This window comes from Pelophylax lessonae, assembly GCF_965119305.1.
Source record: "Pelophylax lessonae genome assembly, chromosome: 7".
Lineage (NCBI taxonomy): Eukaryota > Metazoa > Chordata > Amphibia > Anura > Ranidae > Pelophylax > Pelophylax lessonae.
Genome location: NC_138774.1, coordinates 285,306,607 through 285,331,606, shown reverse-complemented (window position 1 = coordinate 285,331,606; position 25,000 = coordinate 285,306,607). Strand labels below are relative to the sequence as shown.

General features: G+C 44.0%; 1 protein-coding gene across 1 annotated transcript in view; it reads left to right on the top strand.

Moving 5' to 3' along the window:
- The window catches only part of MPP1 (MAGUK p55 scaffold protein 1), an 894,076-nt gene that overhangs the window by 854,860 nt on the left and 14,216 nt on the right, over positions 1 to 25,000 (top strand). The window lies entirely within an intron of this gene.

The following is a 25,000-nucleotide window of genomic DNA, read 5'->3' as shown; positions in this document are numbered from 1 at the left end:
ATATATATATACACACACACACACACACACACACACACATATATATATTTGTACAAAAGAAATATAGAAGAGTATATATATATATATATACACATACATGCATATATATATATATACATATACATATATATATATATATATATATATATACACATACACACATACACACATACATATATATATACTCTGTTTATGTATATCTATATACTGGGTATGGCTCTAGAGTGTATTTCTGTTTATCTATCTACAGTCTATACATATACAATATATATAACTGTGTACAATGTATATGTAAAGCGCTGCGAAAATTGATGGCGCTATCTAAGTACCTGAAATAAATAAATAGATAGATAGATAGATAGATAGATAGATAGATAGATAGATAGTCGTCTAGAGGAATATACTGTATATGAAAAAAGTTCAGTTCGCGCTGTTGCGGCATAACTACTAAATAAAACCAAATACAGAATACTGGGATCATTATTATTTAGGATTGAGCAGAATGATGAAATTGAATTGAGAGGAAACATCATTACAGCACAAGCACTACTACACAGACAGCACAGCCTGCATACGTTATGAACCAATATGTCCCCCCCCCCCCCCCTGTAGCAGATAAGTGGTCTTTGGCACCAAAATCTCAGCGCAGTGAGGTATCACATTAGGATTTATCTGGATATTTGGGGGGTGAATAGCTGTTAGGGACGTCATGGAGCTTTCTAAAGCACTTTACAGTACAATTGCTCAGGCACAGAAAGCCCTGCGCAGAGAATAAAGTCCCAGGGGGAGATTGGACAATGACAATATTATCAATGGGTATATAGGCGCTATAAAAGCACAAGAAAATATATTTAAATGTCCTCAGATTTATAGATCATGAACAGAAAGAACTAAATTTTTTTTTTTTTCTCTTTCCAGGAGAAAATGATCCACCATCTCCCAGTGTCACCACTTTCACCCTGGAGGGTGAGAGCAGCCAACTGGTGCAAGCCACCAGTTACAGAGAGCCAACAACACCGGCTATGACTGTGCAGGACCAACAAAGTACAGTCGCCCCTTCTACCATGGAGGGTGATCAATCTGCACTGGTTCCATCCACCAGTGACAGAGAGCCAACAACACCGGCTATGACTGTGGAGGAACAACAAAGTGCAGTCGCCCCTTCTACCATGGAGGGTGATCAAACTGCACTGGTTCCATCCACCAGTGATGGAGAGCCAACACTGGCTATGACTGTGCAGGACCAACAAAGTACAGTCGCCCCTTCTACCATGGAGGGTGATCAATCTGCACTGGTTCCATCCACCAGTGACAGAGAGCCAACGACAACGGCTATGACTGTGGAGGAACAACAAAGTGCAGTCGCCCCTTCTACCATGGAGGGTGATCAAACTGCACTGGTTCCATCCACCAGTGATGGAGAGCCAACAACACCGGCTATGACTGTGCAGGACCAACAATGTACAGTCGCCCCTTCTACCATGGAGGGTGATCAAACTGCACTGGTTCCATCCACCAGTGACAGAGAGCCAACAACACCGGCTATGACTGTGGAGGAACAACAAAGTGCAGTCGCCCCTTCTACCATGGAGGGTGATCAAACTGCACTGGTTCCATCCACCAGTGATGGAGAGCCAACAACACCGGCTATGACTGTGCAGGACCAACAAAGTACAGTCTCCCCTTCTACCATGGAGGGTGATCAAACTGCACTGGTTCCATCCACCAGTGACAGAGAGCCAACAACACCGGCTATGACTGTGGAGGAACAACAAAGTGCAGTCGCCCCTTCTACCATGGAGGGTGATCAAACTGCACTGGTTCCATCCACCAGTGATGGAGAGCCAACAACACCGGCTATGACTGTGCAGGACCAACAAAGTACAGTCGCCCCTTCTACCATGGAGGGTGATCAAACTGCACTGGTTCCATCCACCAGTGACAGAGAGCCAACAACACCGGCTATGACTGTGGAGGAACAACAAAGTGCAGTCGCCCCTTCTACCATGGAGGGTGATCAAACTGCACTGGTTCCATCCACCAGTGATGGAGAGCCAACAACACCGGCTATGACTGTGCAGGACCAACAAAGTACAGTCGCCCCTTCTACCATGGAGGGAAATCAAACTGCACTGGTTCCATCCACCAGTGACAGAGAGCCAACAACACCGGCTATGACTGTGGAGGAACAACAAAGTGCAGTCGCCCCTTCTACCATGGAGGGTGATCAAACTGCACTGGTTCCATCCACCAGTGATGGAGAGCCAACAACACCGGCTATGACTGTGCAGGACCAACAAAGTACAGTCGCCCCTTCTACCATGGAGGGTGATCAAACTGCACTGGTTCCATCCACCAGTGACAGAGAGCCAACAACACCGGCTATGACTGTGGAGGAACAACAAAGTGCAGTCGCCCCTTCTACCATGGAGGGTGATCAAACTGCACTGGTTCCATCCACCAGTGATGGAGAGCCAACACCGGCTATGACTGTGCAGGACCAACAAAGTACAGTCGCCCCTTCTACCATGGAGGGTGATCAAACTGCACTGGTTCCATCCACCAGTGACAGAGAGCCAACTCCTGCTATGACTGTGGAGGAACAACAAAGTGCAGTCATCCCTACCATGGAGGGTGATCAAACTGCACGATGAGGATGAGGATGAGGCAACCATAGTATCTCTGCCTGTGGAAGATCATCAATGTCCAGTCATCCCATCCATGCAGGACAGTAAGAAAACTCCATTGGCTACTACCACCAGTGAGAGTATAATAACCAATCTGGACATAGCAATGGAGGACCAGCAAAGTCTCGTCACTACAGACTCCGTTGAGGGTGAGAACACACAGGCTCCATCCACCAATGAGGCTAACCTGGATACAGTTAAGGAGAACCAGCATAATCCGGTCACTCCTTCTAATGGTGAGGTTGAAAACCAATTTTGGGAAGCGTTCGCCAACTTGATAAAGTCCAAACAACCTCCAAACTCCAAAGTGAGTGAGCCATTAGCTCTGATGCCTTCATATCTTGGAGCCATAATGCTCGGGCTGCATTCACAGAAGAAAATCCGAGCTCCAATAGTTTCAGTAGCCAGGGATGTTGAAAGTATAAAATCTTTTCCAACTCCATCCATGCCCACCACAGACAAGCAGACATCTGAACTGGTCCCATCCTGCAGTGTCAGGAAACTATATGTGGAAAGCTTTACCTTCTATAAGGTACTTGGAGAGGGGAGCTTTGGAAAAGTGGTGTTGGCCACCCATCCCGCCACTGACCAAAAGCTGGCAGTAAAGTTCATCAAAAAGAGACAGCTACTGAGAACTGGACCCTACCTTGCCCTCGATGAAAGATGCATTCTAGAAGTTGGCAAAGAGTGCCCATACATCTCCCATATATATGGATCATTCCAGACAAAGGTAAGTCTTTTCATCTAATTTCTTCTTCTCTTCCCTGTACTGCGCTCCACTACTGATCCAGACCCCATATAAAAGTTATGCAAATGATGACTTTTATAGGAGTCGAAACTTACATGACGCTAAGCATCCATCCCTGCCCCATGAGATGACAGTGTTACGACCTGTCATCTAGTCCTTCATGCGCCAAATGCTAAATTGGAGGTCTTCTGAGGGGCTCTGGCTGTAGATCAGGGGAACGCAGTAAAGGTAAGAGAACTCTAGAGTGCTTCCTACAAGGCTGGAGCTTGGTGACGTAAATTGTACAGAGTAGAGGCTTTCCTTCAAGAAACCACATACTGAGAGGCCGCCATTACTGACTTTAGACATTGCTAGCTGCTTGGCTCTCTGGCCTCAAAACTTTGAGTCATTGAACCAGAACAAGTCTACTTTTTGCAAGACAGAAGAAGTCAGGACTCCTGATTTACATGCATTTTCCAGGATGGCGAACCCCATATAGAAGTCATTGGGCCACCCTAACAACCAGACAAAACTAGTATTGTGGTAAAGATATTCCACTGATGGTGGCCTACGCTTCATCTCTGTCCAGTTTTCCAGAATTCCCCCAAGAAGCACTTAGTAAAGATGCCTCACCGCACTGTCTGCTGGTGTGCATGTCTCCATATATTCCTCCACAATGTGAAATCTTCAATGTCTCTAACCTGTTTTTCTTCTTTTTATAGTCTCATCTGGTCTTTGTTATGGAGTATCTGAGCGGAGGAGATCTATCTAACCTGATAAAATATTCAGCTCCACTTCCTCTGGACACCTTAAGGTAAGTTTGATGTCGGGGTCACTTTGGAGTCAGGGAAGGCTGACCACTGAGGACAGGCAGTGACCTAGCCAGGCCCCTCCATCTATACCCCTATGTACTATAGTGAGAAGTCACTTTATTTTTACCATAAACTGGTCTGTGAGGATTTTTTATGCTAACATATGTATTTTTTTTCTCCATCAGAAACCTAACAGCCGAAATAATTTGCGGCCTGCAATTCCTGCACGCCAAAGAGATCGTCCACAGAGATCTGAAGCCGGAAAACATCCTCTTAGACAACGCTGGCCATGCCAGAATTGCGGACTTTGGATTGTCAGCGCGGGGAGTCACCGAGTCTAAGAGAGTTAACAAATATGTGGGGACGCCAGTCTACATGGCCCCAGAAGTAAGTATGCGTCTGATCTCAGACTTAATTATAATATTTATAAAGATATACCAATTATTATGATTGGATATAGAGAAGAGATAAAGGGGTGCTCCACTTCCACTAAATGGAGACTGTCTCTACTGGTCCCCCCAGTTGCTTTCAGTGGGTTTCCAGGCCAGAACAATATCCCCAACAAAAGGTGGGAAGTTCTGAGACCTGGAGCAGTGTTGGGGATTCTTTTTAGGGGACATTGAGGCCAAGTGTAGATGGATTTATCTGTCCGGCCTGCTTCACACATACAAATGGGGGTAAAACCTCCAAAAACTGCCCACCTGCTGTTTTCCTTCTTCTCTTTAACATGGGAAGTACTTGTGAAGATTGAGCTATTGGGGTCAGTATACCTTCATCCACCTACTTTAAAAGGGGAAATTAAAGAGCACCTCTAGGCAAAGCCCTAGATTGTTTAACCCTTTTCTATTCCATCCATAATGTAAAAAAAAAGGGTTTTGACTATACATTCCATTTAAGCCTCATCTTCAATATTAACCACTTAAGCCCCAGCCCTATTTCAGACATTTTTTGTTAAAATCAGTATTTTTTCCTAGAAAACTACTTAGAACCCCCAAACATTATATATATTTTTAGCAAAGGCTCTGGAGAATAAAATGTCGGTCATTGCAATATTTTTTGCGCAGCGGTCTTTAAAACGCCATTTTTTTGGAAAATGTTTGAAAAATCACATTTCACTGCATTTAAAAAAAATACTAAACCGTAAAGTTAGCCCATTTTTTTTGTATATTGTGAAAGATGAAGTCACGCTGAGTAAATAGATACCCAACATGTTACGGTTTAAAATTGCGCCCCCCCCGTGGGATGGCGACAAACTACGGTCAATAGAGATCTCAATAGGCGACGCTTTACATTTTTTTAACGGTTACCAGTTTAGAGTTAGCGTGTAGCTCTTTTTTTAATTATTGCTCACGCTCTGGCGATCGCGGGCGATACCTCACATGTGTGGGTTGAACATCGATTTCATTCGCGGCTCGACTTCCGTATACGTTTTTTTTTCGTGTGCGAGCTAACGGTGACGGGGGTGGCTAAAAAATGTTTTTTTCCTATTTATTTATTTTTTTTTTAACTTTATTACAGGTTTTTAAAAAAAAAAAAAATCTGATCACTTTTATTGCTGTCACAAGCAATGTAAACATCCCTTGTGACACCAATATGCAGTGACAGGTACTCTTTATGTAGGGATCGAGGGTCTAAAAGACCCTAGACCCCTCCCCTACACTTTCATGTATGCAAAACGCCGAAAACGGCGTTTTTGCATACAGCCGTTTTTTAAATCTGCCGCCTTTTGCAGCAGAGTAACCCGGAAGTGACGTCACGGACGACGCCTCCGGGTTACGTCATCGGAGACCTGATCAAAGCCGTTTCCGGCTTTGATCGGGACTCCATCCAGCCGGCGAACACGCCGGCTAGGTGCTCGGGTCTCCCAGTGGGACGGGAGGCCTGTTGAAAGTCACGGAAGGCGGCGGGAGGGGGGGGGGGGACGTCCCCTCCCGCTCAACCGAGTAACGATCGAGCGGCTCCCGAGCTGCGTCGGTCATTACTGACGGAAAGCCGACCATCGGCTGTAAACCACGGTACCGGGATGGTGTCTCTAGCTAGAGGCATCATCCCGGTATAACACCGCAAAGTTTGCCGACGTAGGGCTAGGTCACTTTGCGGTAAGTGGTTAACAAGCTCCACTTCAGTTTGTTGCCTATCAACTGCAATTTTAGTCCTGCATGAGCTTTATACATCACATATGTCACCATCTTGTCATCTCTGTCCTCTGCCCGGTCTGACAATGTGCTCATCCTTCTTTCTTTTATGTTTCTACAGGTCCTGCAAGAAATGGATTATTTCGGCATGGTTGACTATTTCTCCCTTGGAGTTATAGTATACGAGATGGCGGTTGGCAAACATCCCTTCATAATGAACAACTGGGAACAAGTGAAGAAGAAAATGATTGAAGTGGATCCTGATTATCCGGAGGATATGAACTCTGACCTTTACGACCTTTTGGTTAGGGTAAGTTTACATAGAGCCTCAGTTTTTCTATTGCTCATATATTGTTATTGCTCCTTCAGTGTTTAACTCTATTTCATTATTCTTTACAGCTTCTGTGGAAAGACCAAGAGGGACGAAAACATCTAGTCAGTGACATCAGGAGCCACCCGCTCTTCAAGACCATCGACTGGGCGGAGTTAGAGCGAAGAAAGTCTCGCACACCCTCAGATAGTGGCTTGGTAAGTATAATGATAATGACGTCCAATCACAGGGAGGGGAGATTTTCAGTGGCAGGCTCCTCACCATCTAAGACATACTTTTTAACAGATTTTTAGACCGGTCTATGAATTTGTGATCACTAAACAATCATGCGGCCTGGTCTGAATTATTTCTGTTTTATCATTGGAGAGGATTATTTACATTTAGTATGTCTTCTGACCACTATAGGAAGACGCTAGGGTGGAAGGAGCCTGTTTGGTGAAATCTGCTGCACCTCGGGGGTGGGGTTCATAATACTTTGATACCATTTTCTTTATCAATTAGAAATACTGATGAATGCCTTTTTCTCTTTCTAGATTTGTGAAGAATCCTCAAATAACAGCATTCAATTGAATGAATTTATCAACTACATGGACCTGGAGGCTCCAATATCACCAATGGAGCAGGAGATTTTCACAGATTTTTCATACATAGGCGACAGTTTGATGATGTCACCAATGCACTTGTTTTCACCGCCGCCATCATCACCAAATAACCAGGAACTGCTGATTCCGATGCCAATGCCCTACAAAGAGCCTCACCAAAAACCAATACAGCTATGGCAGTGGAAGGGGTCCCTTGATATGAGCATTTCATCAAATTCACCCGATATCCAGGATCTACAGCTGAATTTGATTGACTGCATTAATGAGATTAAGAGACCGAAGCTGTGGTTAATGGACCCGTCTTTATCACCATTACCAGACAACCATGAGCAACCAATGCAGATGTACAACCACCTGGAAAGGCCAGAGAAGAAGCTTCATTTTATTGACTGTAGTGACGAGAGTGAGAGTCAGAAGGTGGAATCAATGGACTGGTCTCCACCATTACCACTGGACAACCATGGACCAGTACTGACTCCAATGGAGAACCATTATAAGGAGGCTCTTCAACAACAGGTGGAATCAATGGACTGGTCTCCAGCATTACCACTGGACAACCATGGACCAGTACCAACTCCAATGGAGAACCATTATAAGGAGGCTTTTCAACAACTGGCAGAGCAAATTGACTTTTTTCCGCCACCACCAGCAGGCAGACCGGAGGATCTCTTCACACCCTGGCCAATTTTTGCTGAAGAGGCTCATAAGAACCTAAAAGAGCCAGGGGAGCAGAATTATGTCTATGACTTAGGCGTTAGTCAGATTCTGCAGCCACATGGCTTTTTCCCATCAGCAGACAACCAGGAGAATCTCTTCTCTCCCTGGCCAATCTACCATGAAGAGCCTCATAATCAAAAAGATCCAGAGGAGCAGAATTATGTCTATGACTTAGGCTACAAGAGTGTTAGTCAGATTCTGCAGCCACAGGGCTTTTTCCCATCAGCAGACAACCAGGAGAATCTCTTCACACCCTGGCCGATGTATCATGAAGAGGCTCATAACAATGTCATAGAGCCAGAGGCACAGCAATACTTATGTGACATATTTGGACCATCAGAGAGACAGGACCATGGACTTACACCCTGGCCCAATTATTATTAGGAGGCTCATAACATCATAGTGCAAAATGTTCAGATTTTCCCAACTGCATACGACTAGTGCACAGCCCCTTTAAGCTGGCCGCACATGGACCAGTTTTTATCAGTGTGCCACCCCCCCCCCCCTTATATTAGTGAGCTCCTTTATATCAGTGTGCTCCAATATCACCAAGGGAGCAGGAGTTTTTCACTGATTTTTCATACATAAGCGACAGTTTGATGGTATCACCTATTAGAGATGTGCCGGTTTTCGGTAATTCGATATATCGCGGTATTGCATACCCACAGTATTCTTATTGTGGTAATTTTTAACATACCGTGTTTTTCTGCTCTCCAAGTCTACCTTTTTAATTTATACTTTTCAGTGAGCTGGATGACTCATTCACTCACCCAATAGAAACAGTTCTGGTAATATTATCCTAGAGTGAGAGAGCTTAGCTCCTCCCTGTAACCAATCAGACGGCTCCCAGCACACACCAGCATGCTTCATCCAGGGCTCAGACACAGATAGATAGATAGAATAAGATAGATAGATAGATAGATAGATAGATAGATAGATAGATAGATAGATAGATAGATAGATAGATAGATAGATAGAATAAGATAGATAGATAGAATAAGATAGATAGATAGATAGATAGATAGATAGATAGATAGATAGATAGATAGATAGATAGATAGATAGATAGATAGATAGATAGATAGATAGATAGATAGATAGATAAGTGTCACTGCAGGCCATCGGATCGGAGCCGAGCACCAGGACCAGTCATCACCAGGTAGGCCATACACTGCTTGATGACCCATTTTAGGCCTGGTTCACAGAGTCTGTACTGACTGACTAGATAATAATAAGCAAAAGTGAACCAAAGTCCCTAAATTCAGCAATGAAATTCAAGTGAGGTAGAAATTTAATAATTGAATACCGTGATAATACCGTATACCGTGGCAAAACCTTAATCAAGTAATCGCATCATGAAAATCTGATACCATCACAAGCCTATCACCAAGGCCCTTTATTTCACCGCCACCATCATCGCCAAATAACCAGGAACTGTTGACTCTGAGGCCAATGCCCTTTAAAGATCCTCACAAAAAACCAACACAGCCAAGGAAGTGGAAGGATTCCCTTGATTGGAGCTTTTAATCAAATTCACCCGGCATCCAGGATCTACGGTCTTCCGTGCTTATGTCTAACAAAGAGGCTCATAAAATACTATTAGAGCTGAAGAAGAAGCTGAATTTGATTGACTGCATTATCGAGAATAAGAGCCCAAAGCTGTGGTTAATGGATCCGTCTTTATCACCATTACCAGACAGCCATCGGCAACCAATGCAGATGTACAATCACCTGAAAAAGCCAGAGAAGAAGCTTCATTTTATTGACTGTAGTGACGAGACTGAGAGTCAGAAGGTGGAACCAATGGACTGGTCTCCACTAATACCACTGGACAACCATGGACCTGGACAACCATGGACCAGTACCGACTCCAATGGAGAACCATTATAAGGAGGCTCTTATACAACTGGCAGAGCAAATGGACTTTTTTCAGCCACCATCAGCAGACAGAGAGAAAGGAGGATCTCTTCACACCCTGGCCAATTTTGGATGAAGAGGCTCATAAGAATCTAAAAGAGCCAGAGGAGCAGAATAATTTTAATGACTTTTGCTTCAAGAGCAGCGAGAGTCGAATGCTGCAGCCAAAGGACTTTTTCCCATCAGCGGACAACCAGGAGAATCTCTTCACACCCTGGCCAATGTCTCATGAAGAGGCTCATTACAATGTCATAGAGCCAGAGGCGCAGCAATACTTATGTGACATATTTCTACCATCAGAGAGACAGGACAATGGACTTACACCCTGGCCTGTTTATTATGAGGAGTCTCATAACATCATAGTGCAAAATGTTCAGTTTTTCCCAACTGCATACAACTAGTGCACAGCTCCTTTAAGCTGGGCGCACGTGGACCAGTTTTTATCAGTGTGCCCCCCCCCTTATATTAGTGTGCTCCCCTTACATCAGTGTGCCCCCACTCCCCTATTAGTGTGCTCCCCTTACATCAGTGTGCTCCCACTCCCCTATTACTGTGCTCCCTTTACATCAGTGTGCTCCAATATCACCAAGGGAGCAGGAGTTTTTCACTGATTTTTCATACATAAGCGACAGTTTGATGGTATCACCATTGCACTTATTTTCACCGCCACCATCATCGCCAAATAACAAGGAACTGCTGAATCCGAGGCCAATACCCTACAAAGAGCCTCACAAAACCCCAACACAGCTATGGAAGTGGAAGTATTCCCTTGATTGGACCTTTTTATCAAATTCACCGGGTATCCAGGATCTACAGTCTTCCATGCATATGTCTAACAAAGAGGCTCATAAAATACCAATAGAGCTGAAGAAAAAGCTGAATTTGATTGACTGCATTAACGAGAAAAAGAGCCCAAAGCTGTGGTTAATGGACCCGTCTTAATCACCATTACCAGACAGCCATGGGCAACCAATGCAGATGTACAATCAACTGGAAAAGCCAGAGAAGAAACTTCATTTTATTGACTGTAGTGACGAGAGTGAGAGTCAGAAGGTGGAACCAATGGACTGGTCTCCACCATTACCACTGAATAACCATGGACCAGTACCGACCCCAATGGAGAACCATTATAAGGAGGCTCTTATACAACTAGCAGAGCAAATGGACTTTTTTCAGCCACCACCAGCAGACAGAAAGGAGAATCTCTTCACACCCTAGCCAATTTTTGATGAAGAGGCTCATAAGAACCTAAAAGAGCCAGAGGGGAGCAGAATTGTTTCAATTACTTTGGCTACAAGAACGTTAGTCAGATTCGGCAGCCACATGGCTTTTTCTCATCAGCAGACAACCAGGAAAACCTCTCCTCTCCCTGGCCAATCTACCATGAAGAGGCTCATAAAAATCTAAAAGAGCCAGAGGAGCAGAATTTTTTCAATGACTTGGCTACAAGAGTGTTAGTCAGATTCTGCAGCCACAGGACGTTTTCCCATCAGCGGACAACCAGGAGAATCTCTTCAAAACCTTACCAAAGTATCATGAAGAGGCTCATAACAATGTCATAGAGCCAGAGGCACAGCAATACTTATGTGACATATTTCTACCATCAGAGAGACAAGACAATGAACTTACACCCTGGCTCATTTATTATGAGGAGGATCATAAGATCATAGAGCAAAATGTTCAGTTTTTCCCAACTGCATACAACTAGTGCACAGCCCCTTTAAGCTGGGCGCACATGGACCAGTTTTTATCAGTGTGCCCCCCCCCCCCTTATATTAGTGTGCTCACCTTACATCAGTGTGCCCCCACTCCCCTATTAGTGAGCTCCTTTTACATCAGTGTTCTCCAATATCACCAAGGTAGCAGGAGTTTTTCACAGATTTTTATACATAAGCGACAGTTTGATGGTATCACCAATGCACTTATTTTCACCGCCACCATCATCGCCAAATAACCAGGAACTGCTGACTCCGAGGCCAATGCCCTACAAAGAGCCTCACAAAAAACCAACACAGCCAAGGAAGTGGAAGGATTCCCTTAATTGGAGCTTTTTATCAAATTCACCCGGTATCCAGGATCTACAGTCTTCCATGCATATGTCTAACAAAGAGGCTCATAAAATACTATTAGAGCTGAAGAAGAAGCTGAATTTGATTGACTGCATTAACGAGAATAAGAGCCTAAAGCTGTGGTTAATGGACCCGTCTTTATCACCATTACCAGACAGCCATCGGCAACCAATGCAGATGTACAATCAACTGGAAAAGCTAGAGAAGAAACTTCATTTTATTGACTGTAGTGACGAGAGTGAGAGTCAGAAGGTGGAACCAATGGACTGGTCTCCACCATTACCACTGGACAACCATGGACCAGTACCGACTCCAATGGAGAACCATTATAAGGAGGCTCCTCAACAACTGGCAGAACAAGTTGACTTTTTTCAGCCACCACCAGCAGACAGAAAGGAGAATCTCTTCACACCCTGGCCAATTTTTGATGAAGAGGCTCATAAGAACCTAAAAGAGCCAGAGGAGCAGAATTGTTTCAATGACTTTGGCTACAAGAACGTTAGCCAGATTCTGCAGCCATAGGACATTTTCCCATCAGCAGACAACCAGGAGAACCTCTTTACACTGTGGCCAATGTATCATGAAGAGGCTCATAAGACCCTAATAGAGCCAGAGGAGCAGAATAATTTTAATGACTTTTGCTTCAAGAGCAGCGAGAGTTGGATGCTGCAACCAAAGGACTTTTTCCCATCAGCGGACAACCAGGAGAATCTCTTCACACCCTGGCCAATCTACCATGAAGAGGCTCATAAAAATCTAAAAGAGCCAGAGGAGCAGAATTATTTCAAAGACTTGGCTACAAGAGAGTTAGTCAGATTCTGCAGCCAGAGGACATTTTCCCATCAGTGGACAACCAGGAGAATCTCTTCACATCCTGACCAATGTATCATCATGAAGAGGCTCATAAGACCCTAAAAGAGCCAGAGGAGCAGAATAATTTTAATGACTTTTGCTTCAAGAGCAGCGAGAGTTGGATGCTGCAACCAAAGGACTTTTTCCCATCAGCGGACAACCAGGAGAATCTCTTCACACCCTGGCCAATGTATCATGAAGAGGCTCATAAAAATGTCAAAGAGCCAAAGGCAGAGCAATACTTATGTGACATATTTCTACCATCAGAGAGACAGGACAATGGACTTACACCCTGGCCCATTTATTATGAGGAGGATCATAACATCATAGAGCAACATGTTCAGTTTTCCCCAACTGCATACGACTAGTGCACAGCCCCTTTAAGCTGGGCGCACATGGACCAGTTTTTATCAGTGTGCCACCCCCCCTTATATTAGTGTGCTCCTTTACATCAGTGTGCCCCCACTCCCCTATTAGTGAGCTCCCCTTACATCAGTGTGCTCCAATATCACCAAGGTAGCAGGAGTTTTTCACTGATTTTTCATACATAAGCGACAGTTTGATGGTAACACCAATGCACTTATTTTCACCGCCACCATCATCGCCAAATAACCAGGAACTGCTGAATCTGAGGCCAATGCCCTACAAAGAGCCTCACAAAAAACCAACACAGCCAAGGAATTGGAAGGATTCCCTTTATTGGACCTTTTTATCAAATTCACTGGGTATCCAGGATCTACAGTCTTCCATGCATATGTCTAACAAAGAGGCTCATAAAATACTATTAGAGCTGAAGAAAAAGCTGAATTTGATTGACTGCATTAACGAGAATAAGAGCCCAAAGCTGTGGTTAATGGACCCGTCTTTATCACCATTACCAGACAGCCATCGGCAACCAATGCAGATGTACAATCAACTGGAAAAGCTAGAGAAGAAACTTCATTTTATTGACTGTAGTGATGAGAGTGAGAGTCAGAAGGTGGAACCAATGGACTGGTCTCCACCATTACCACTGGACAACCATGGACCAGTACCGACTCCATTGGAGAACCATTATAAGGAGGCTCCTCAACAACTGGCAGTGCAAATGGACTTTTTTCAGCCACCACCAGCAAACAGAAAGGAGAATCTCTTCACACCCTGGCCAATTTTTGATGAAGAGGCTCATAAGAACCTAAAAGAGCCAGAGGAGCAGAATTATTTCAATGACTTTGGCTACAAGAACGTTAGTCAGATTCGGCAGCCACATGGCTTTTTCCCATCAGCAGACAACCAGGAAAATCTCTACACTTCCTGGCCAATCTACCATGAAGAGGCTCATAAAAATCTAAAAGAGCCAGAGGAGCAGAATTATTTCAATGACTTTGGCCACAAGAGAATTAGTCAGATTCTGCAGCCACAGGACGTTTTCCCATCAGCGGACAACCAGGAGAATCTCTTCACACCCTGGCCAATGTATCATGAAGAGGCTCATAACAATGTCATAGAGCCAGAGGCGCAGCAATACTTATGTGACATATTTCTACCATCAGAGAGACAGGACAATGAACTTACACCCTGGCCCATTTATTATGAGGAGGATCATAACATCATAGAGCAAAATGTTCAGTTTTTCCCAACTGCATACAACTAGTGCACAGCCCCTTTAAGCTGGGCGCACATGGACCAGTTTTTATCAGTGTACCCCCCCCACCTTATATTAGTGTGCTCCTTTACATCAGTGTGCCCCCACTCCCCTATTAGTGAGCTCCCCTTACATCAGTGTGCTCCAATATCACCAAGGTAGCAGGAGTTTTTCACTGATTTTTCATACTTAAGCAACAGTTTGATGGTATCACCAATGCACTTATTTTCACCGCCACCATCATCGCCAAATAACCAGGAACTGCTGAATCCGAGGCCAATGCCCTACAAAGAGCCTCACAAAAAACCAACACAGCCAAGGAATTGGAAGGATTCCCTTTATTGGACCTTTTTATCAAATTCACCGGGTATCCAGGATCTACAGTCTTCCATGCATATGTCTAACAAAGAGGCTCATAAAATACTATTAGAGCTGAAGAAAAAGCTGAATTTGATTGACTGCATTAACGAGAATAAGAGCCCAAAGCTGTGGTTAATGGACCCCGTCTTTATCACCATTACCAGACAGCCATCGGCAACCAATGCAGATGTACAATCATCTGGAAAAGCCAGAGAAGAAACTTCATTTTATTGACTGTAGTGACGAGAGTGAGAGTCAGAAGGTGGAACCAATGGACTGGTCTCCACCATTACCACTGAACAATCATGGACCGGTACCGACTCCAATAGAGAACCATAATAAGGAGGCTCAACAACTGGCAGAGCAAATGGACATTTTTCAGCCACCACCAGCAGACAAAAAGGAGAATCTATTCACACCTTGGCCAATTTTTGATGAAGAGGCTCATAAGAACCTAAAAGAGCCAGAGGAGCAGAATTGTTTCAATGACTTTGGCTACAAGAACGTTAGTCAGATTCTGCAGCCACAGGACGTTTTCCCATCAGCAGACAACCAGGAGAACCTCCTTACACTGTGGCCAATGTATCATGAAGAGGCTCATAAGACCCTAAAAGAGCCAGAGGAGCAGAATAATTTTAATGACTTTTGCTTCAAGAGCAGCGAGAGTCGGAGCTGCAACCAAAGGACTTTTTCCCATCAGCGGACAACCAGGAGAATCTCTTCACACCCTGGCCAATGTATCATGAAGAGGCTCATAAAAATGTCAAAGAGCCAGAGGCGCAGCAATACTTATGTGACATATTTCTACCATCAGAGAGACAGGACAATGGACTTACACCCTGGCCCATTTATTATGAGGAGGATCATAACATCATAGAGCAAAATGTTCAGTTTTTCCCAACTGCATATGACTAGTGCACAGCCCCTTTAAGCTGGGCGCACATGGACCAGTTTTTATCAGTGTGCCACCCCCCCTTATATTAGTGTGCTCCTTTACATCAGTGTGCCCCCACTCCCCTATTAGTGAGCTCCCCTTACATCAGTGTGCTCCAATATCACCAAGGTAGCAGGAGTTTTTCACTGATTTTTCATACATAAGCGACAGTTTGATGGTAACACCAATGCACTTATTTTCACCGCCACCATCATCGCCAAATAACCAGGAACTGCTGAATCTGAGGCCAATGCCCTACAAAGAGCCTCACAAAAAACCAACACAGCCAAGGAATTGGAAGGATTCCCTTTATTGGACCTTTTTATCAAATTCACTGGGTATCCAGGATCTACAGTCTTCCATGCATATGTCTAACAAAGAGGCTCATAAAATACTATTAGAGCTGAAGAAAAAGCTGAATTTGATTGACTGCATTAACGAGAATAAGAGCCCAAAGCTGTGGTTAATGGACCCGTCTTTATCACCATTACCAGACAGCCATCGGCAACCAATGCAGATGTACAATCAACTGGAAAAGCTAGAGAAGAAACTTCATTTTATTGACTGTAGTGATGAGAGTGAGAGTCAGAAGGTGGAACCAATGGACTGGTCTCCACCATTACCACTGGACAACCATGGACCAGTACCGACTCCATTGGAGAACCATTATAAGGAGGCTCCTCAACAACTGGCAGTGCAAATGGACTTTTTTCAGCCACCACCAGCAAACAGAAAGGAGAATCTCTTCACACCCTGGCCAATTTTTGATGAAGAGGCTCATAAGAACCTAAAAGAGCCAGAGGAGCAGAATTATTTCAATGACTTTGGCTACAAGAACGTTAGTCAGATTCGGCAGCCACATGGCTTTTTCCCATCAGCAGACAACCAGGAAAATCTCTACACTTCCTGGCCAATCTACCATGAAGAGGCTCATAAAAATCTAAAAGAGCCAGAGGAGCAGAATTATTTCAATGACTTTGGCCACAAGAGAATTAGTCAGATTCTGCAGCCACAGGACGTTTTCCCATCAGCGGACAACCAGGAGAATCTCTTCACACCCTGGCCAATGTATCATGAAGAGGCTCATAACAATGTCATAGAGCCAGAGGCGCAGCAATACTTATGTGACATATTTCTACCATCAGAGAGACAGGACAATGAACTTACACCCTGGCCCATTTATTATGAGGAGGATCATAACATCATAGAGCAAAATGTTCAGTTTTTCCCAACTGCATACAACTAGTGCACAGCCCCTTTAAGCTGGGCGCACATGGACCAGTTTTTATCAGTGTGCCCCCCCCCCCTTATATTAGTGTGCTCCTTTACATCAGTGTGCCCCCACTCCCCTATTAGTGAGCTCCCCTTACATCAGTGTGCTCCAATATCACCAAGGTAGCAGGAGTTTTTCACTGATTTTTCATACATAAGCGACAGTTTGATGGTATCACCAATGCACTTATTTTCACCGCCACCATCATCGCCAAATAACCAGGAACTGCTGACTCCGGGGCCAATGCCCTACAAAGAGCCTCACAAAAAACCAACACAGCCAAGGAATTGGAAGGATTCCCTTTATTGGACCTTTTTATCAAATTCACCGGGTATCCAGGATCTACAGTCTTCCATGCATATGTCTAACAAAGAGGCTCATAAAATACTATTAGAGCTGAAGAAAAAGCTGAATTTGATTGACTGCATTAACAAGAATAAGAGCCCAAAGCTGTGGTTAATGGACCCGTCTTTATCACCATTACCAGACAGCCATCGGCAACCAATGCAGATGTACAGTCAACTGGAAAAGACAGCGAAGAAACTTCATTTTATTGACTGTAGTGACGAGAGTGAGAGTCAGAAGGTGGAACCAATGGACTGGTCTCCACCATTACCACTGTACAATCATGGACCGGTACCGACTCCAATAGAGAACCATAATAAGGAGGCTCAACAACTGGCAGAGCAAATGGACTTTTTTCAGCCACCACCAGCAGACAAAAAGGAGAATCTCTTCACACCCTGGCCAATTTTTGATGAAGAGGCTCATAAGAACCTAAAAGAGCCAGAGGAGCAGAATTATTTCAATGACTTTGGCTACAAGAACGTTAGTCAGATTCTGCAGCCACAGGACGTTTTCCCATCAGCAGACAACCAGGAGAACCTCCTTACACTGTGGCCAATGTATCATGAAGAGGCTCATAAGACCCTAAAAGAGCCAGAGGAGCAGAATAATTTTAATGACTTTTGCTTCAAGAGCAGCGAGAGTCGGATGCTGCAACCAAAGGACTTTTTCCCATCAGCGGACAACCAGGAGAATCTCTTCACACCCTGGCCAATGTATCATGAAGAGGCTCATAACAATGTCATAGAGCCAGAGGCGCAGCAATACTTATGTGACATATTTCTACCATCAGAGAGACAGGACAATGAACTTACACCCTGGCCCATTTATTATGAGGAGGATCATAACATCATAGAGCAAAATGTTCAGTTTTTCCCAACTGCATATGACTAGTGCACAGCCCCTTTAAGCTGGGCGCACATGGACCAGTTTTTATCAGTGTGCCACCCCCCCCCCCCCTTATATTAGTGTGCTCCCCTTACATCAGTGTGCCCCCACTCCCCTATTAGTGAGCTCCCTTTACATCAGTGTGCTCCAATATCACCAAGGTAGAAGGAGTTTTTCACTAATTTTTCATACATAAGCGACAGTTTGATGGTATCACCAATGCACTTATTTTCACCGCCACCATCATCGCCAAATAACCAGGAACTGCTGAATCAGAGGCCAATGCCCTACAAAGAGCCTCACAAAAAACCAACACAGCCAAGGAATTGGAAGGATTCCCTTTATTGGACCTTTTTATCAAATTCACTGGGTATCCAGGATCTACAGTCTTCCATGCATGTCTAACAAAGAGGCTCATAAAATACTATTAGAGCTGAAGAAAAAGCTGAATTTGATTGACTGCATTAACGAGAATAAGAGCCCAAAGCTGTGGTTAATGGACCCGTCTTTATCACCATTACCAGACAGCCATCGGCAACCAATGCAGATGTACAATCAACTGGAAAAGACAGAGAAGAAACTTCATTTTATTGACTGTAGTGATGAGAGTGAGAGTCAGAAGGTGGAACCAATGGACTGGTCTCCACCATTACCACTGGACAACCATGGACCAGTACCGACTCCAATAGAGAACCATTATAAGGAGGCTCAACAACTGGCAGAGCAAATGGACTTATTTTAGCCACCACCAGCAGACAGACAGGAGAATCTCTTCACACCCTGGCTAATTTTTGATGAAGAGGCTCATATGAACCTAAAAGAGCCAAAGGAGCAGAATGATTTTAATGATTTTTGCTTCAAGAGCAGCGAGAGTCGAATGCGGCAACCAAAGGACTTTTTCCCATCAGCGGACAACCAGGAGAATCTCTTCACACCCTGGCCAATGTATCATGAAGAGGAGTAGGAATACTTGTGACATATTTCTACCGTCAGAGAGACAGGACAATGGACTTACACCCTGGCCCATTTATTATGAGGAGGATCATAACATCATAGAGCAAAATGTTCAGTTTTTCCCAACTGCATATGACTAGTGCACAGCCCCTTTAAGCTGGGCGCACATGGACCCCTTGAGCTTTTTGGCTACAACCATAAACGATACATTTGGAGAGGAGTCAAGGAGGCCTGTGATGAAAATTGCACCATTCCTACTGTGAAACACGGAGGTGGATCGCTGATGTCTTAGGGATGTGTGAGCTACAAAGGCACAGGAAATTTGGTCAGAATTGATGGCAAGATGAATGTAGTTTGTTATCAAAAAATACTGGAGGAAAATTTGCATTCATCAGCCTGGAAGCTGCGAATGGGACGTACTTGAACATTACAACATGACAATGATCCTAAACACAAGGCCAAGTCCAGCTGTCATTGGCTACAGAAGAATAAAGTGAATGTTCTGGAGTGGCCATCTCAGTCTACGGACCTCAATATCACGAATAAAGTGAAGGTTCTGGAGTGGCCATCTCAGTCTACGGACCTCAATATCACGAATAAAGTGAAGGTTCTGGAGTGGCCATCTCAGTCTCCTGACCTCAATATCATTGAGCCACTCTGCGGAGATCTCAAACATGCCGTTCATGCAAGACAGACCAAGAATTTACAGGAACTGGAGGCTTTTTGCCAGGAAGAATGGGCAGCTTTACCATCTGAGAAGATAAAGAGCCTCATCCACAAATACCACAAAAGATTTCAAGCTTTCATTGATGTTAAAGGGGGCAATACACTGTATTAAGAACTGGGGTGTGTAAACTTTTGATCAGGGTAATTTGGGTAGTTTATGTTGTCATTATTATTTAAAAAGAGTAAACGCTTCTAGATTGTAAGCTCTAACGAGCAGGGCCCTCTAGTTCCTCCTGTTTTGAATTGTATTGTAACTGTATTGTCTTCCCTCACATTGTAAAGTGCTGCGCAAACTGTTGGCGCTATATAAATCCTGTATAATAATAATTAACACAGTTGATTGATAATAAATTGCTAAACATTAACCATGAGTGAAAGAAAATTTTTTGTGTTATCATTCATATTCTCTGAAAAGTGGCCAGGAAATCATAAATTCTGCCAGGGTATGTAAACTTATGAGCACAACTCTAAGTGCGATTTCCCCACTTGGGTTATACATGTATAAGTGGAAATCTCACACCTGTTGGCTAATTCTACACATATTAATACGGTGCTTATTGTTTTATTCATGGATAGGCTTGCACTCATACATACTCCTGATGAGTGAGCTTTTAGACTCACGAAACGCGTTGAGTTCTAATTTCAAGATATGAGTCCAATATATGACATGTATTTGCAATATTTATGTTATCACTTCATCATGCCTATTGTGTTGTGTTTTGATGATTGCTGTAACATGCATTATACATTCATTGTACGTTTCTATTTAATAAATCTGCTTTTTTACATTTATGTTCACTTATTGCATCCACCTCATATAAAGTCCCACAGGGCACTCCTTTCTCCTATTTGAATACCAATTTGGGATGGAGGTGGATACAATTGACAGGGCGAGACCATTTTTATCTATAGTGTCAGATCTGTCCGCCGCAATGTCGCAGTCCCGCTATAAATCGCTGATCGCCGCCATTACTAGTAAAAAATAATTTAAAAATGATTCCATAAATATAAACCATAGTTTGTGGAAGCGATAACTTTGGCGCAAACCATTAGGATCGGATATCGGCCTCGATACTGCCAAAATAGCTGGATCGGGGATCGGTAAAATGAACAGGTCTACGGACCGATCTGGTTTAGTTGCAGCAGAATCTACCGCGGTGTCTGCTGAGTCCCGGCTCAGCCGTCACTTACCTGCATGGAGCCGCTACTTCCTGTATAGGGCCGGCTCACAGGCGGAGTGATATCAGATGCACTCCGTCTGTGAATGGAGGAGCCGTACACAGGAAGCAGAGGCTTTGCTCTGTACTGCAGCCGCATGCTTTCCAGGCTCAGACAGACAGACCCAGTGCCTACAAGCAAGTACCCTTATTGCTATTACTGTATACTGTGTGTATGTATATATATATGATATATATACAGTGGGTACGGAAAGTATTCAGACCCCCTTACATTTTTCACTCTTTGTTATATTGCAGCCATTTGCTAAAATCATTTAAGTTCATTCTTCTTCCTCATGAATGTTCCCCATATTGACAGAAAAACACAGAATTGTTGACATTGTTGCAGATTTATTGAAAAAGAAAAGCTGAAATATCACATGGTCCTAAGTATTCAGACCCTTTGCTGTGACACTCATATATTTAACTCAGGTGCTTTCCATTTCTTCTGATCATCCTTGAGATGGTTCTACACCTTCATTTGAGTCCAGCTGTGTTTGATTATACTGATTGGACTTGATTAGGAAAGCCACACACCTGTCTATATAAGACCTTCCAGATCACAATGCATGTCAGAGCAAATGAGAATCATGAGGTCAAAGGAACTGCCTGAAGAGCTCAAAGACAGAATTGTGGCAAGGCACAGATCTGGCCAAGGTTACAAAAAGATTTCTGCTGCACTTAAGGTTCCTAAGAGCACAGTGGCCTCCATAATACTCAAATGGAAGACGTTTGGGACGACCAGAACCCTTCCTAGAGCTGGCCGTCCGGCCAAATTGAGCTATCGGGGGAGTAGAGCCTTGGTGAGAGAGGTAAAGAAGAACCCAAAGATCACTGTGGCTGAGCTCCAGAGATGCAGTCAGGAGATGGGAGAAAGTTGTAGAAAGTCAACCATCACTGCAACCCTCCACCAGTCGGGGCTTTATGGCAGAGTGGCCCGACGGAAGCCTCTCCTCAGTGTAAGACACATGAAAGCCCGCATGGAGTTTGCTAAAAAACACCTGAAGGACTCCAAGATGGTGAGAAATAAGATTCTCTGGTCTGATGAGACCAAAATAGAACTTTTTGGCCTTAATTCTAAGCGGTATGTGTGGAGAAAACCAGGCACTGCTCATCACCTGTCCAATACAGTCCCAACAGTGAAGCATGGTGGTGGCAGCATCATGCTGTGGGGGTGTTTTTCAGCTGCAGGGACAGGACGACTGGTTGCAATCGAGGGAAAGATGAATGCGGCCAAGTACAGGGATATCCTGGACAAAAACCTTCTCCAGAGTGCTCTGGACCTCAGACTGGGCCGAAGGTTTACCTTCCAACAATGATTTTAGCAAATGGCTGCAATATAACAAAGAGTGAAAAATTTAAGGGGGTCTGAATACTTTCTGTACCCACTGTGTGTATATATATATATATATATATATATACACAAAGCCAGGCATCGGTATTGGGACTAGAAAAGTCAGGTCAGTGCACCCCTAAGCAGAATACACATTGGTATAAATTAATGAAGAAATTTGTTTGTTTCTTTTACATTTTTTATTGGATATGTTTTAGAGCAGAAAGTAAAAAAATATTGTTTTGTTTTTCTTTTGTTTTTTCAAAATTTTCTGTCTTTTTTTTGTTTATAGTGCAAGAAAAAAAAACACCAAAAAAAAAAAAAAATGTTATTTGTGGGAGAAAAAAGACATGAGTTTTATTTGGGTACAGCATTGCACGACCGCGCAATTGTCAGTTAGAGCAAGTCAGTGCCGTATCGCAAAAAATGGCCTTGTCATTAAGAGGGTAAAAACCGTCAGGGGCTGAAATGATTAAATACCACAAAAAGAAAGCTGTTATTTGTGTGAAAGAAATTATAAAAAATTCAGTTTGGGTACAGTGTTGCATGACCGCGCAATTGTTATTCAAAGTGTGACAGCGCTAAAAGCTGAAAATTGGCCTGGGCAGGAAGGAGGTGAGAGTGCCCGGTAGGCAAGTGGTTAAATATTTAAAAGAAAAGACCATACATGTGAATTTATAAACCTTCCCTGACAATGCTGACTCATCACCCCCCCTAGGGTTTCCACGAAGGATCGACCGATTAGAAGACTTTTACAGTAGTTAGAATTAGGGGTCGACCGATTATCGGCAAAGCCGATATATCGGGGGCCGATATGCACTTTCCGCGATATATCGGAATCGGCCCGGAGGTTACCGATATTGCCGATATTTCGGGAAAGTGATGTACCGGGGTGATGCCTGCAGCTAGAGTCATCACCCCGGTACCGGTGTCCATAGCCGACGGTCGGCTGACTTGTAATGACAACCGATGCGGCTGAGAAGCCGCTCGGCTGTCATTACAAGGAGCGAGAGGGGACGTTCCCCCCCCCTCTCCCGTCGCCTTTCGCGGCTCGCCCGGGTCTCCTGTCCCACCGGGAGACCCGGGCACCCAGCCGCCGAAGACCTGATCAAAGCCGCATTCGGCTCTGATTGGGTCTCCATGTAAAAACCCGGAAGTGATTTCATGACATCACTTCCGGGTACTCGGCGCCAGATTAAAAAAAAATGACAGCATTCAAAACAGCCAAACTTGGCGTTTTGAATGCTTTTAAGTGCAGAGGAGGGGTTTGGGGTCTTCTAGACCCCCAGATCCCTCCACAACAGTACAAAAAAAAGGGAGAGGGGTGTGTGGTTCCTATAAAGGCCTCTTATTAAATACCAGGAGAATTCCTCAAACTGGAGTGTCTGAAGGTGTACCTATTGATCCCAATAGGCATAAATAGAAAAAAACGTCTGTGAATTCACTGAAAACAAGATGGCCCTCAGAGCTCCCACAGACCCAGAGAGATCAAATATAGGCACCAAAGACACATTATATTGGTGAAAAAAATTAAATATATATTTATTAAGGCACTTATGCCTGGTGTGTGAACTGGAGACAAAAATGGACATGGATACGTTAAAAAACCATTAAAATCATGTACACACAATGGATTGCATCACCACAGACCTAATTACAGAAAGATAATAAATTACTAATTGGTTCAAAAATGAATCAGAGATCATAGACCCAACCTGGCAGATGGGAATGCGTGGCCTACAGGGTTCCTGAATTGGATCACAGGTAAACCTGTGTCAGTGAAAAAATATATGTTGAAAAAAATCAATGATGAGAACCTGCAGGTAAGGCAATTCGGATATCGGATGAGGAGGTAAAAGTGGTGCTGTAGATCTTGCTGTAGAAAAAGATATGAAAAAGGTGAACGGAATAGGCACCAACAGATGATACAATCACTGATGATTAGAACCGACCAAAGAGCAGGTAAAGTTTCCTCCTTGAAATGTCCTAGGCACTCTGTATGAAATTGGACTGTCCATTCAACAATTGCTCAGCATTTCCCAATGGTAGTGGGGAGAGGAGTGCGGTTAAGTCCTTTGTGCCGGATGACTGAAGGGATAAATACCGTGCAATAAACTGGTCAATGTAAAGGATAGTTCATACCTCCGAGTGTGAAGCTGTGATCTCCCGATGGCTCATGCAGGCTGCTGAACGGCGTTATCCTGTGTAGTGCTTGCTCAAGCCTCGCTTCCGCGTTGTGACGAGCGGGTCCGGGGCAGTCGGCCCTACGTCACATCCGGTGGTGGCGAGCAGCTGAAACCAGGAAGCCATAGTTTGGGCAGAGGCTGCGGGGATCACCAAAACACTCAGGAGAGATAGGTCCGGGTGGCACAATCCAATTGTTCAACTGGCTGACGCGTTTCACCGACCTTGCGTCGGTTTCATCGGAGCTAGTTGATGGGGGATCGTGGGTTCCCTTATATAATAAGATAATAATTGAATGATCAAACACATGTGT